This window comes from Cibotium barometz, chromosome 8 (genome assembly GCF_041138505.1).
Source record: "Cibotium barometz isolate CiBa-2024 chromosome 8, ASM4113850v1, whole genome shotgun sequence".
In the NCBI taxonomy this organism is placed as follows: Eukaryota; Viridiplantae; Streptophyta; class Polypodiopsida; order Cyatheales; family Cibotiaceae; genus Cibotium; species Cibotium barometz.
In genome coordinates, this window is record NC_141053.1 from 48,344,582 (window position 1) to 48,357,179 (window position 12,598).

A 12,598-nucleotide genomic window follows, 5' to 3' on the forward strand; every position below is an offset into this window, starting at 1 on the left:
GCGGCATTTTCTTTTGTGAAAAGGGCATAGCAAAGCTCTCTTCTTATCACATGGTACCTTGTGCCAATCCCTGTTTAACCTCTGCTTCTTCTCCGGCGACACCTTGAGATTAAAATGAATGTGATTTTTCCCATCAATCATCATTGGTTCTTCATTTGTGAGCTCGTCAAACTCTTGCTTTGCCTCCTCAAAGTATCCATGATGGCTAGAAAATGTATCCTCCAAAGAAAAATCGCAATTGAATATCAACGAAATTGCAGGGTGCAAATCATGATGTCCACATTTGTAGAGGAAGTCATACAACAGAGTTGCAGGTGTTTCTTTAATCTCTTCGTCCACATCAAACTCGACTTGAACTTGCGCCATGGCTGAATTCAAGGGTGTAGATAAGACATGGAAAATATTAGTTCAAGCAATGAATCAAGAGACAGTCGATCTTAAACAACAAATCTCTGTGTGGTGTGAATGGATTCAACATAACGCGAGAGGAGATGCCAGAGGAATCCAGGTATTCCTCCTCGCGTTGTAGTAAATCTATTTTCCCTAACACAAATAAAATTGCAGCTTAGTCAAGGACCTCTTCTCGCGTTATGGTGAATCGATTCACCATAATGCGAGGAGGAATATTGTGCTTCCTATGGGACCTTCGCTCGCGTTATGGTGAATTGATTCACCGCAACATGATGACTTTATCATCCTTTGGCAACGCCTCATGTTATGGTGAATTACAAATAAAGATAGTTCTCAAGTACCCATACTGAGAGAGGAGGTGTCAAACGAATTAAAATACTCTTCTTCGCAGTCAATTCACCATAAGGCGAGGAGTCATGGGTTTTCAATTCACCTTAACGCGATGAAAAGACAAAGCAAGGAGTTCTCCACGAATGAAACCAAAAGAACGAAATAACAAAAGAAGAAGGAAGCACAAAAGAGATAAAAATACCAGGAAAACGAATTGTATACAAACGTCGCAGGAGATGGAGATGAAGGAGGTTGGAGGTTTGTCTTTGACGTTGGATACAGGAGGATGAAGGAGGAGGATTGATGAAGGAGGGTTGGAGGAGATAGTCAGTCGTTGATGGAGGTGAAGGCCGTTGGTGGGGAGATAAATGAGAATACGAACTCCAAGAGAGGCAATAAATGAGATGAGTACCCTAGAAAATCCGTTTTTACTGCTATGCGACACGTCAGCGCCGCATTTTCACCCGCCATTCCATGAATGCCACGTGGCAGACCGCCGTGTACCTAGCACGTGTACAAGCTATAAAGTTTAATCAAAGCCCTTTTTAATGCTATGCGACACGTCAGCGTCGCCTAGTCGCCCTGGCAGCCCGCCAGCACGTGTGTTCGCTCTAAAGACTAATCAAAGCCGTTAATCATGCCACCTTTTCGTCCTCTTATCGATTTTGCCTTGTCCGTCCTCCTACTTGCCTCCAGGTGACTTCCGACTACCGCCACAGTACTGAACCGATATTCCACCTCTTGCACGACAGTCTCCATCCATTCTCACGCAAGAAATGTAAGTTTTTGTATATTACTTGATTGTTTTGTAAGTTTCTTGTATATTGCTTATTTGTTTTGTTTTTTCTTCCGACTGTTTGCCCTGTGCCATTGTTTTTCTTCGACTGTTTGCCTTCTGCCGCCCGCCATGGTGATTCGATTCACCTTAAAGCACACGACGGGCCATTAGAATCTCAATACGCTCCATGTCTTATGGTGAATCGAATCACCATGGCAGAAGGCAAACGTAAGAGATTCGCGATAATCCTCCTCCCGTTGTAGTAAATCGATTCACTATAACGCGAGGAGGATTGTTTTGCTTTGACTGACCCTTTGTCTCGCGTTATGGTGAATCGATTCACCATAATGCAAGACCAAAGGGCAAAGGATTCACGATAATCCATCTCTTATTGGTGTCAATTAATCCACCTCCTACACGATAGTCTCCATCCATTCCCACTCATAGAATGTGATGAAAGTGTATTACTTGATTGTTCTGTGAGTTTCTTGTATAATCCTTGATTGTCTTGTTTTTCCTTCGACTGTTTGCCCTCTGTCATGGTGATTCGATTCACCGTAATGCAGACGACGAGTCATTAGAATCTCAATACTGCTCTATGTGTTATGGTGAATCAAATCACCAAAATGCAAGACGGAATGGTAAGAGATTCGGGAGAATGCTCCTCCCGTTGTAGTAAATCGATTCACTATAACACGAGGAGGATTGTTTTGCTTTGACTGGCTCTTAGTCTCGCGTTATGGTGAATCAAATCACTATAACGCAAGATCAAAGCTCAAAGGATGCACGATAATCCGCCTCTTATTGATGTCAATGAATTCACCATAATGTGAGGAGGATTATTGTGTTTCTATGGGCCTTCATCTCGCGTTATGGTGAATGGATTCACCATAATGCGAGGAAGTGCATATTGCTTTCTTGGCCAACCTCTCTCGCTTTATGGTGAATTGTTAATCGTGTACTACTGAATAGTTAAGTTTTATGCTTTTTCTTGCGTTTTCAGATGGCTCGTGTAAGGCATACAGCTAGACCCATTGACAATGTAGCTCCCACATCTACTGGGAAGAAGATGGGCGTTTTGAAAGCCTCAAGATCCAAGAAATCAAGCAGTCCTTCCCGATTGTCCAAAACGCAGCCTAGACTAAGGCGTTTCGCAGAGCATTTGTCAGCTCTGCGAGAAATCACAAAGTTTATGAAGCACCCGACAGCTGCTATTCCCAGATTGCCTTTCCCGAGGCTTGCCAGGAGAATTTGTGAGCAGAATGGAATTTGGTTTAGGTGGAAGGCATCGGCCCTGTTTTGCTTGCAGGAGGCCATAGAAGATTGGATGATCGAATTTTTTTTGGATAGTTATGTTCTTGCTGCCCATGCACACAGGGTGACAGTAATGAACAAAGATTTTTTCAGCCTAGTAGCCCTTCGTTTCAGATACGATAAGTTACTTAGACTAGTTACGTTTACTGATGAACGAATGTTACAAATTTTGGATGTCCATCCTGTACAAAAAGTGAGAATTGAAGAGGTGACCGAGGGAGGTCCAGATCATGAACATCAGACTCGGGCAAATGTAATGACAAGCGCTCAAAGGGAACACCAAGCTGCAATGCTTGCATTGCAAACAAAAAGGAAAAATTTTCGTGCAGTCCACGCCATGAATCGGGAGGCGCTACAATTTTTGTTGCGGGAGTTCTATGTACCCTTTAATATTAGAGGGCATAGATGTTATTTCCCGATTCATGCTGAAGAAATCAACATTTTGTTTGATCCTAAAACTGAAGTCAACGACAAAGTGCTCAGATGTGTTTTAAGGTATACTCTTTTCTCTGTCCTCCCATAATTTTTCATTCTTGGCTCTTAAAGTTTATGCCTCACTCTTGATATGTTTCCTTGTGAAGTTTTGTTATTTCACAATTGCCCGAGGATGTACAGCAACGAGTGTTCCAGATTGATTCACTGGTCTCAACACTGTTGCTAGTAGAGTCAGTTCCGTTCACTGGTTTCGGGAGGTCCAGCTGGACGATGCCCGAGTATTTTTTTTGGCATATCATGAAAAGTGAGTTTGTCTCTCTATCTCTCTTGCATGATGTTTATAGGAATCACAGTACACGAGTTATATAGTGCTTCCTTTGGATTGGAACTAATAGAAATCTATTTGGATGTGATGCAGTTCCCATTGGAGTCTTCTACTAGTCGACGTGCAAGAAAATGTCATTTACCTTGCAAATTCGACATTTGGTGTCCATGGAAATGTTTTGCTGTAAGTAAAAATCATTAAGATACATATTATTGTTTGAGTTAGAAGTCCGGATTGATCAGGATAATGATTGGTCTTTGTTTACAGTGGTGTCACGAAATTAATGGCAGCTTACGAGAGCCTCAGCATGGACATCGACACCCTAGATCGATCGACCATCCAAAGGGTTAGTGTCCCCAAACAAGAAGATGGCTACAGCTGTGGGTGGAGGGTTGCACTTAATGCAATGTTGCTGCTACGAAGCATTTTTCAGCTCCCTTCAGAGGATGTAAGCATTTTTCAGCTCCCATATGCATGCGTACTCTTGTTTATCTTCTTGTATATTGTCATGTTGATCTTATTTATGCCTTAATGAATTGTGATGGTAGTTTCCATCAATGTCTCGCTACGTGGACCTAGACGTCCAAACGTTTAGGGAGGAAACGATTGCGAAATTGATCGAGGTCGCTGAAGTTATGCCTCCAGACGGGCCAGTGGACTTCATCCCGCCCAATCCACGAGGGGGGATAGGCCCCCCTGAGCCTCTTACATGGGCTCCATACTTGGGAGAAGAGCCATGGCTCCATCATGAAGCCGATACCTATGGGTTCCAGTAATAAATAGTTTTTTCCTTCTTCCAACAAATGTACGTTTGTAAATATGCAGCTATACATGTACATTTATATTTTTTTGTACATATCTAGTGTTATTGGAGAGAGAATATCAATTGTAAATGCACTTTTAATTTAAAAATCAGAGGATCAAATTTGCTACTGTGTTCCTTCACTGCTTGTTTTCTTACTTTAAGCCTTTTGTGTACATAAAATTTCAATTGGGGAATTTTTGCCTTCATTACATTGTTTTAAACAGTAAAGCATTACAAAAGCAATGTTCTGAATAGATAAGTTTATTGCATATGGAAAATACATTGTCACCGTATACATGGTCACATCATATATCTTCTAGTGCCTCCAATTCATGTGGGGCTGCAACATCTTTACAAATGATCTGATGCTCTCTTCTTTTACTTAGCTTCCGACCATCGAGCTTGAAGCAAAGTTGATCTGGAGGATTCTGAATAGCTACTTCTAATTCCTTCCTAACATATTTGAGAGTCCAATTCTCTTCCACTTCCAATGTCAAAGATGGGTGACCCTGTCGAATCATAACTATATTTATCAAGCAAGAGTGGCTGCCATCTCTTGTATCTTGGTCCATGCTTTCCCAGTTGTTGTTGATCCATCGCCACCTTCTATAAGTAAATGACATGCACAGATGTTGCCTGGCAATATAGTATCTGATTCCAAAATATCATTAGGATAATTTTTTGAGTATAATCAAATAAGCGTTGTAACTGTTTCACAAAAATACATTATAATGTCATAACACTCACCGAAATGCAATGTCGGAGGTGTTCAATCGACATTCGATCAAATCATCTCCCTTTGATGATTTCACTCTCCAACCTTTGTCAAACAAATGATCAAGCCAGGCTTCATCTATATCTTTGCACACAAAAGTTGTTCTAGTTTTTCTCAATTGTTTACAATCAAAAAATAAATGAACAAAGCATGCAATTGGAACAAACAAACTTAAGTGGACATTTCTTGCACCAATGCTAGGCTTCATAGCACATTTAATATCATTAAACATTTTGGTCCTGTATGACTCTATCACTTATGTGTCAAGCAATGGCCACTCAGGACTATCAAGTACGGGCAACGGAATACGTTCCAACTTTCCATGTCGACTCGATTGAGTGGGCAAGGTATAAAATGAGTCATAGAAATATGTTCTACTTCTTGCGAGATCACTTGGTGCACGACCTTCATATTGAAGTTCCCCCACCTCACCATGTACGACATTCAAGAATCCCGTCAAGCATTGTACAGACTCCCACTCCTGAAGATTGGATGGGTACAAATTTGTGCAAGGCAGAAAAATGTATATCAATCACCTTATTTGCAACATTGAAATACAAAACACAAGCACTTACAATGTGGTCTGTGTCTTGTAAGTCCTTCCAATGGTCCCATGTTGATCTCTTTTTGCATGAATATATGCTGGATCAACACTTCTTTGACAGTTTTCCCTCCTCGTGCCATCTTAAAGTCAAGGATCCTTCCTTTCCACCAATGTTTGGCCAAGTCTTCAGATGCCTTTCCCTTCACTCGGTAGTGGCCTTGTTTTCCTGGCTGCATAGTGACCCAAGAGTACTTCCTGTATACTTGGGGAATCCATTCTTCGTTCTCGTCTTTTATGTTATACAACACAACAGATGAGATACTGCTCCTTGCTCGTTTCAGTCCACTTTCGGGTGCCATGATAGATTAACAGACGTATGAGAAAGAAGAAGTAGCAGAAAGTGGATGACTGAGCTAACCGCTTTTGTGGATCAAGGAGGGAAGAAGAAATGAGGGACGGTGTGTTCTTTTGGGTGCCAAAGATGTTTCGAGATTCAAAAGTGGAACCAAGTTGAGGGAATAACCAGGAGAATGTGTATCTATCTATTCCAAGCATTCAAGCTTCATTAGTTCTAGGAGTGGTGGAAAGAATTTTTTAGTGCTCCACGTCTAACACAGGAATGTGGAAAACATTCTTTTATTATGTTAGGTTCTGACAAAAAAACGGTTTTAAATATTTTAAGACAAGGTGATGGTTTTTTTTAATATTTCATGAAGATAAGAGTTTCTCCACGTTTTGGGTGGGTTTGTACAGAGGTCCCACCACCGATGAATCTCGTTCGTAGATTACATGTCACTCAATCTATGTGTCTATTATTATATTATTGTTGAAACAGCCCTCTTTTGAGTCCAGAATTTTCCTAATGATTTGTCGTACAAACTCCCATTGGTTCTCAGCCCCCTGATCCATTTTGCTCTTGCCTTTCGTGTCCCTTTCCAAATTTAGATCTACAAAAAGTAAATCATCTATGGATGGCTTTGAGGACTGGGCATTGGATGGTCCAGGCATGTCCGACTCAATGAGCCAATCATCTCTAGACTCCCTTGCTCCAGAAGGCTTCGATAAGTCTAGGAACTCACTCTTAGAGAGTCCTCCTAATTTGTCTACATTCTCTGGATGATAGGTGACTTCATAGAGCGAACACCATCTCCGCCCATGTACATGTTACCCTGGTCATTGACTAGAGGTGTTCTATCAAGCTCTAAGAAAAAGTCTGCAATCTTAACGAGATACCGTTGTTGTGGATCCCTAAAGATCTCAACTCCTTGAGCATTCGTGTAGACATATTGAAGTCTCACATTGAGTGGTAACCCCATGATGTCGGCTTCAAATGGATTAAAAGATCTTGTGGGTGTCCTATTTGGGGCTAAAGGATGACTAGTTGACGGCCCTAGATTGTCCATAGAAAATGAGCTAGTTGTCCTGGAAAGGGTATCAGATTGGGATTCAGAAAAGGTTTCAGCAATATCTGCCAAATTTCCTACCGATTGGGTCCCACTTTCCTGCGTAGGCACTCTAGAAGGTGCCCTAGACCCTATGGCAGTGTCTATATGACATCCCGACCGCAAGTGCATAAGGTCAAATTTCAAGGTTTTTTTTTTAATCCAAAAATTTTCAAGTTGGCTCAAACTTTGCCAGAACCTATTTTGAACCCCCTCGAACACATTAGGCCAAAAAAATATCGTATTTTTTAGGATCAAAAATCGCCTAAAATTTACCAGTTTCCCATATTGAACTCACTATGGGAAAATGGTTCCGGGACCAAAATTTCGACGATGGGTGTTTTCTAACTCCTCTCAAAAAGTTAGATAACCTCCCAATTTTTTGCGACAGAAAATGATTTTTTTTTGGCACCCCTTTATCCGGTGCGGTGGCGGTCTTTATGGTGCGATGTGTGGATCTCTCCACGCGGTGCGCTGTTCACGCACAACCGCCTTCTTTTATTACTATTATTTTTTTCTTTTTTGAAGTGTGTGTGCAGTGAACTCAATGCGTGTGCAGCTGTGAGATTTGCAGCGAATTCAATGCGTGTGCGCAGGGAACTCAATGCGTGTGCAGCTCTGTGAGATTTGCAGCAAATTTGAAATGTTCAATCTTCATGTGTGTGTATAGATTTCAGTTTCTCTACAGGTGCAGGTTTAACAGAAAACTAAAATGCACAAAATTAAACATGCAGAAAACTAAACTAAGCTAAGAACAAAAAATAAAACGAATATGCAAAAAATTGAAACAGCAAAAATTATCCTAAGCTAAGAATAGAAAATAAAATGAACATGCAGAAAAACGTCCTCTTTCTTTAGCTAACATCTCTTTTATAGAGATGTCACTAACCCTAGACCTCTTTCACACATGGGCGGACAACCCCATAAGTGAGCCTTGCTTAATACACTTAGAACTCTCATTTAGAACCCACATTGGCCTAAAACGATTTACATTGCACTTCGGCACAAAAATATGGAAAAATTATGTGCGTCTTTATGTTCCCATGGCTACAATCCCGCTCTCTCGCATTAATTGCTTCCGGCCTCCTTCCATAATCCATGTTCCCATGAGTGAACACTTCTCTTCCATCAATGCTTGCGCAATCTCAGTAATGTGCCTGTTTTTTCGCTCAGCAACTCCATTTTGCTGCGGAGGGTATCTGCATGTAAACTATCTTCGAATACCATTCTTCTTTAAAAATTCAGAGCTCATTGGAGAAGTACTCTCCCCCTCCATCTGACCTTAGACACATTACATATTTTCCTGTTTGCTTTTCAACCATAACTCTGAAATTCTGAAAGTGAGTGAACACCTCACCCTTCTCCTTCATGAAGTATACCCACACTTTCCTTGTGTGGTCATCAATAAATGTCACATAATACCTGCAGCATTAGGAAATTTTTGAGCTCATTTTGGGGCCCTGTAAGGAAGTTTGACCGGAATATTCCCTCCAAAAAGGGGCACTGGATAAAATTTTTGCAAACGAACTCCAAATTTGTCGGACCTCACATATTTAGATTCTACTCTTCAAAAGCTATCCATTGATATATAACACGATAGGGTTCAGAGAAGGGACAAGATAGATACCTAGAAGATTCCTTTTTGCCTAGGAATCTTCTACGTTACCAAATCAAAAAGTAACCAAACTAGGTCCAAATCTAGTCCAAATTCAACCAAACTGAATTTGGAAAATTCTAGAATTCAGTTAGCTTTGGTTAGAGCTTCCCTCTCCTATAAATAGAACATGAGTCCTTTGAAAAAAATAGAAGAATTTTACTATACTAGAGTTATGCTGAAATAATGCTAATTTCTACTATTCTCTAAAATTCTCTCCAAATTGAAGAAATTGGAGCTTCCGTAGAAGATTCCTAGGCAAAAAGGAATCTTCTAGGTATCTATCTTGTCCCTTCTCTGAACCCTATCGTGTTATATATCAATGGATAGCTTTTGAAGAGTAGAATCTAAATATGTGAGGTCCGACAAATTTGGAGTTCGTTTGCAAAAATTTTATCCAGTGCCCCTTTTTGGAGGGAATATTCCGGTCAAACTTCCTTACAGGGCCCCAAAATGAGCTCAAAAATTTCCTAATGCCTCCCATAGATATGGTCTTCGTAGGACCCCATATATCTGAATACACAACATCTAGTGCATTTCTGCTCACATATCTGTTACGTGAAAATACATGCTTTGTGTGCTTTCCAAATTGGCATGCTTCACATATTCTCTGCATACCTTCAACTTTAAACTTTGGCAGCCCTGTCACAATTCCTTTAGTCTGCATAGACTTCATTCTCTCTGCACATTCACATGTCCAATTCTTTTATGCCAAATGTCTGTGTCCGCAGCAATAATTCCTAAACCATTTGCAAACATCGCAGCACTCACTTCAGGTATGTTTACATTCAACGTAAACATTCTACCCACTCTGTTGCCTTTTGCAACCAACCTGCACTTGTCTTTAAAGTCTTCAACATAACAAACATCAAGGTTAAATCGAACCTGCAAACCTTGCTCAATCATTTGGCCAACTGAAACCAAATTCTTTGTTATGTTTGGAACATGAAGTACATCTGCAAGGTACTTCACTCTGCCATCCTGCATAGACAATGGCACATCTCCAACATGGGCAATTGGATGAGCAGTGTCATCCCCAAAACCTGGTCTTTCAAGGTTTTTCATCTCCTTGAACCACTCCCCATGACTTGTCATGTGGTTTGAAGCACCTGAATCAACATACCATACATCATCTTTATGTACTGCTTCAACATTTTCAGACATGGCATTCACGACATGTTGCATAACAAACAACCTTTCATTATCCTCATTGTTTCTGCTTGAGGATGCATAGTTGTTTTGCTTCAATTTCCCATTTTGCATGTCAGCCTGCTTCTTATAACACTCTGCCTGCACATGTCCAGGCTTACCACAATAAATGTAAGATTCCTCCCCCAACCCCTTTTTGATGTCTAGTATCTTCCCCTGTAATCAACCCTCTTCAGAAATATAAAGACCTTGTTTCTATCTGTTTTAGCCTAGAGAGAGAAAAATATTCTAGAGAGAGAATATTTAGATTTTGAATATTTTTGGATAGAAAAATATCTCTTCTAATTCAGATGAGTTCCCCTGAAACAGAAATTCAAAAAGAATTTTCCAATGTGCAATTAGAATTAATTGAAAATAGGTGTGCATATTTCACATGCTTGAATGAGTTTTAAACTCATAAAAATTGAGATATTTCATCTCTCCTCTCTCCTCATTCAAGTCTAGTTCCAAAAAGTTAGCTTAACTGACCTAAAAATGGTCAAATATTGACCAAACTGATTTAGAAAATTCTAGAATCAGTTTGTTTGGTTAGGAGCTCAATTTTTCCTATAGATAGAAGCCTCCCCCTTGTTGAAAAATAGTTAGTGTTTATGCATCGTTACTCTACTCTACCTAAGCCAAGAACTGTGAATTCATTTAATAATTCACTAGTTTTTGGAGCTTCCCTCTTTCTTCAATCCCCATTAGTGGCTCCATCAACATACTTAACCAATTGATTGGTTGGGGGCCTCTACCGTGAATAAAGAATCAAGCAAATCATAAGGTAAGTATATTGAATTTTGATCTTTTCTATAATTTCTCAATGATTCTCTCTTCTCGACCCCTCTCAAGCTTGAGAAGTTTAATTGATATGTTTTTTTTTTAAATACTATTGGATTTTGAATAGTAGTGAAGAGTTACATAAGTTAATAAATGCTATTGAAGTTAATTTTCATTTATGTTTAAATTCTAATGATTTTTATGTAAATTCTCTCTCTCACTCAAGAAATGGTCATACTCATGACCCATTCTCAATCCAAATCAAGCTTTTCATAAAGCTTTTCCTTAACCCAAGATTAAGCTATGCTTGAGGCCAAATTAATGGTTTTTTTCTATACTTTTAGTTTATGCATATTGATGATTCAATCCATTATAGATTAATGATCCAATTAGAGATCATTTTAATTATTTCCTTAATGATAAGCTTTATCCCTTAGAAAAATTTGAGATTTATCAGTCATAGCAGCGGAGCTATGGCAAAATTTTTATAAAAATTATGCATAAAATAATTTCATTCAAAGCATAAAAAGAGGACTTCCTACCATATTCTAGGAATTATCATCCTAGATTAATTGAAAGAATTTCATTATAATCATGGAGAAATTGAATTTTAATATCATGCATAAAGGATAAATTTTTTTATATCAAAAGTGTTACTTTTATCATTTTTAATTTTCATGCATAGAAGTATGCATAAAGGATAATTTTTTTATATCAAAAGTGTTACTTTTATCATATTGGATTTCATGCATAGAGGTATGCATAAAAGTTGAATATTTCATTATAAAAGTGTTACTTTTAGCATAATTGAATTTCATGCATAGAGGTATGCATAAAAGATATGGGAAGTGATAAAATATGATAAGATGCATGTGGATGTGGATATGGATGTGTATGTATGAATGTGGATATGGGGTGTGGATGTATAAATGAGGATGTGAAAATGGAGATAAGCTTGTAGATGTGGATGTATGGATGTGAATGTGGATATGGATGTGGATGTATGAATGTGGATGTATGGATGTGAATGTGGATGTGGATGTGGATGTATGAATGTGGATGTATGGATGTATGAATGTGGATGTATGGATGTGAATGAGGATGTAGATGTGGATGCATGGATGTAAATGTGGATGTGGATGTATGGATGTATGCATGTAGATGTGGATGCATGAATGTGGATGTATGGATGTGAATGAGCATATAGATGTGGATGTATGGATGTGAATGTGCATGTAGATATGGATGTATATATGTGAATGGGAATGTGGATGTGGATATATGTATGCATGTGGATGTGGATATGGATGCGTATGTATGAATGTGGATATGGGATGTGGATGTATAAATGAGGATGTGAAAATGGAGTTAAGCATGTAGATGTGGATGCATGGATGTAAATGTGAATGTGGATGTATGGATGTGAATGAGGATATAGATGTGGATGCATGGATGTAAATGTGGATGTGGATGTATGGATGTATGCATGTAGATGTGGATGCATGAATGTGGATGTATGGATGTGAATGAGCATATAGATGTGGATGTATGGATGTGAATGTGCATGTAGATATGGATGTATATATGTGAATGGGAATGTGGATGTGGATATATGTATGCATGTGGATGTGGATATGGATGCGTATGTATGAATGTGGATATGGGATGTGGATGTATAAATGAGGATGTGAAAATGGAGTTAAGCATGTAGATGTGGATGCATGGATGTAAATATGGATGTGGATGTATGGATGTATGCATGTAGATGTGGATGCATGAATGTGGATGTATGGATGTGAATGAGTATATAGATGTGG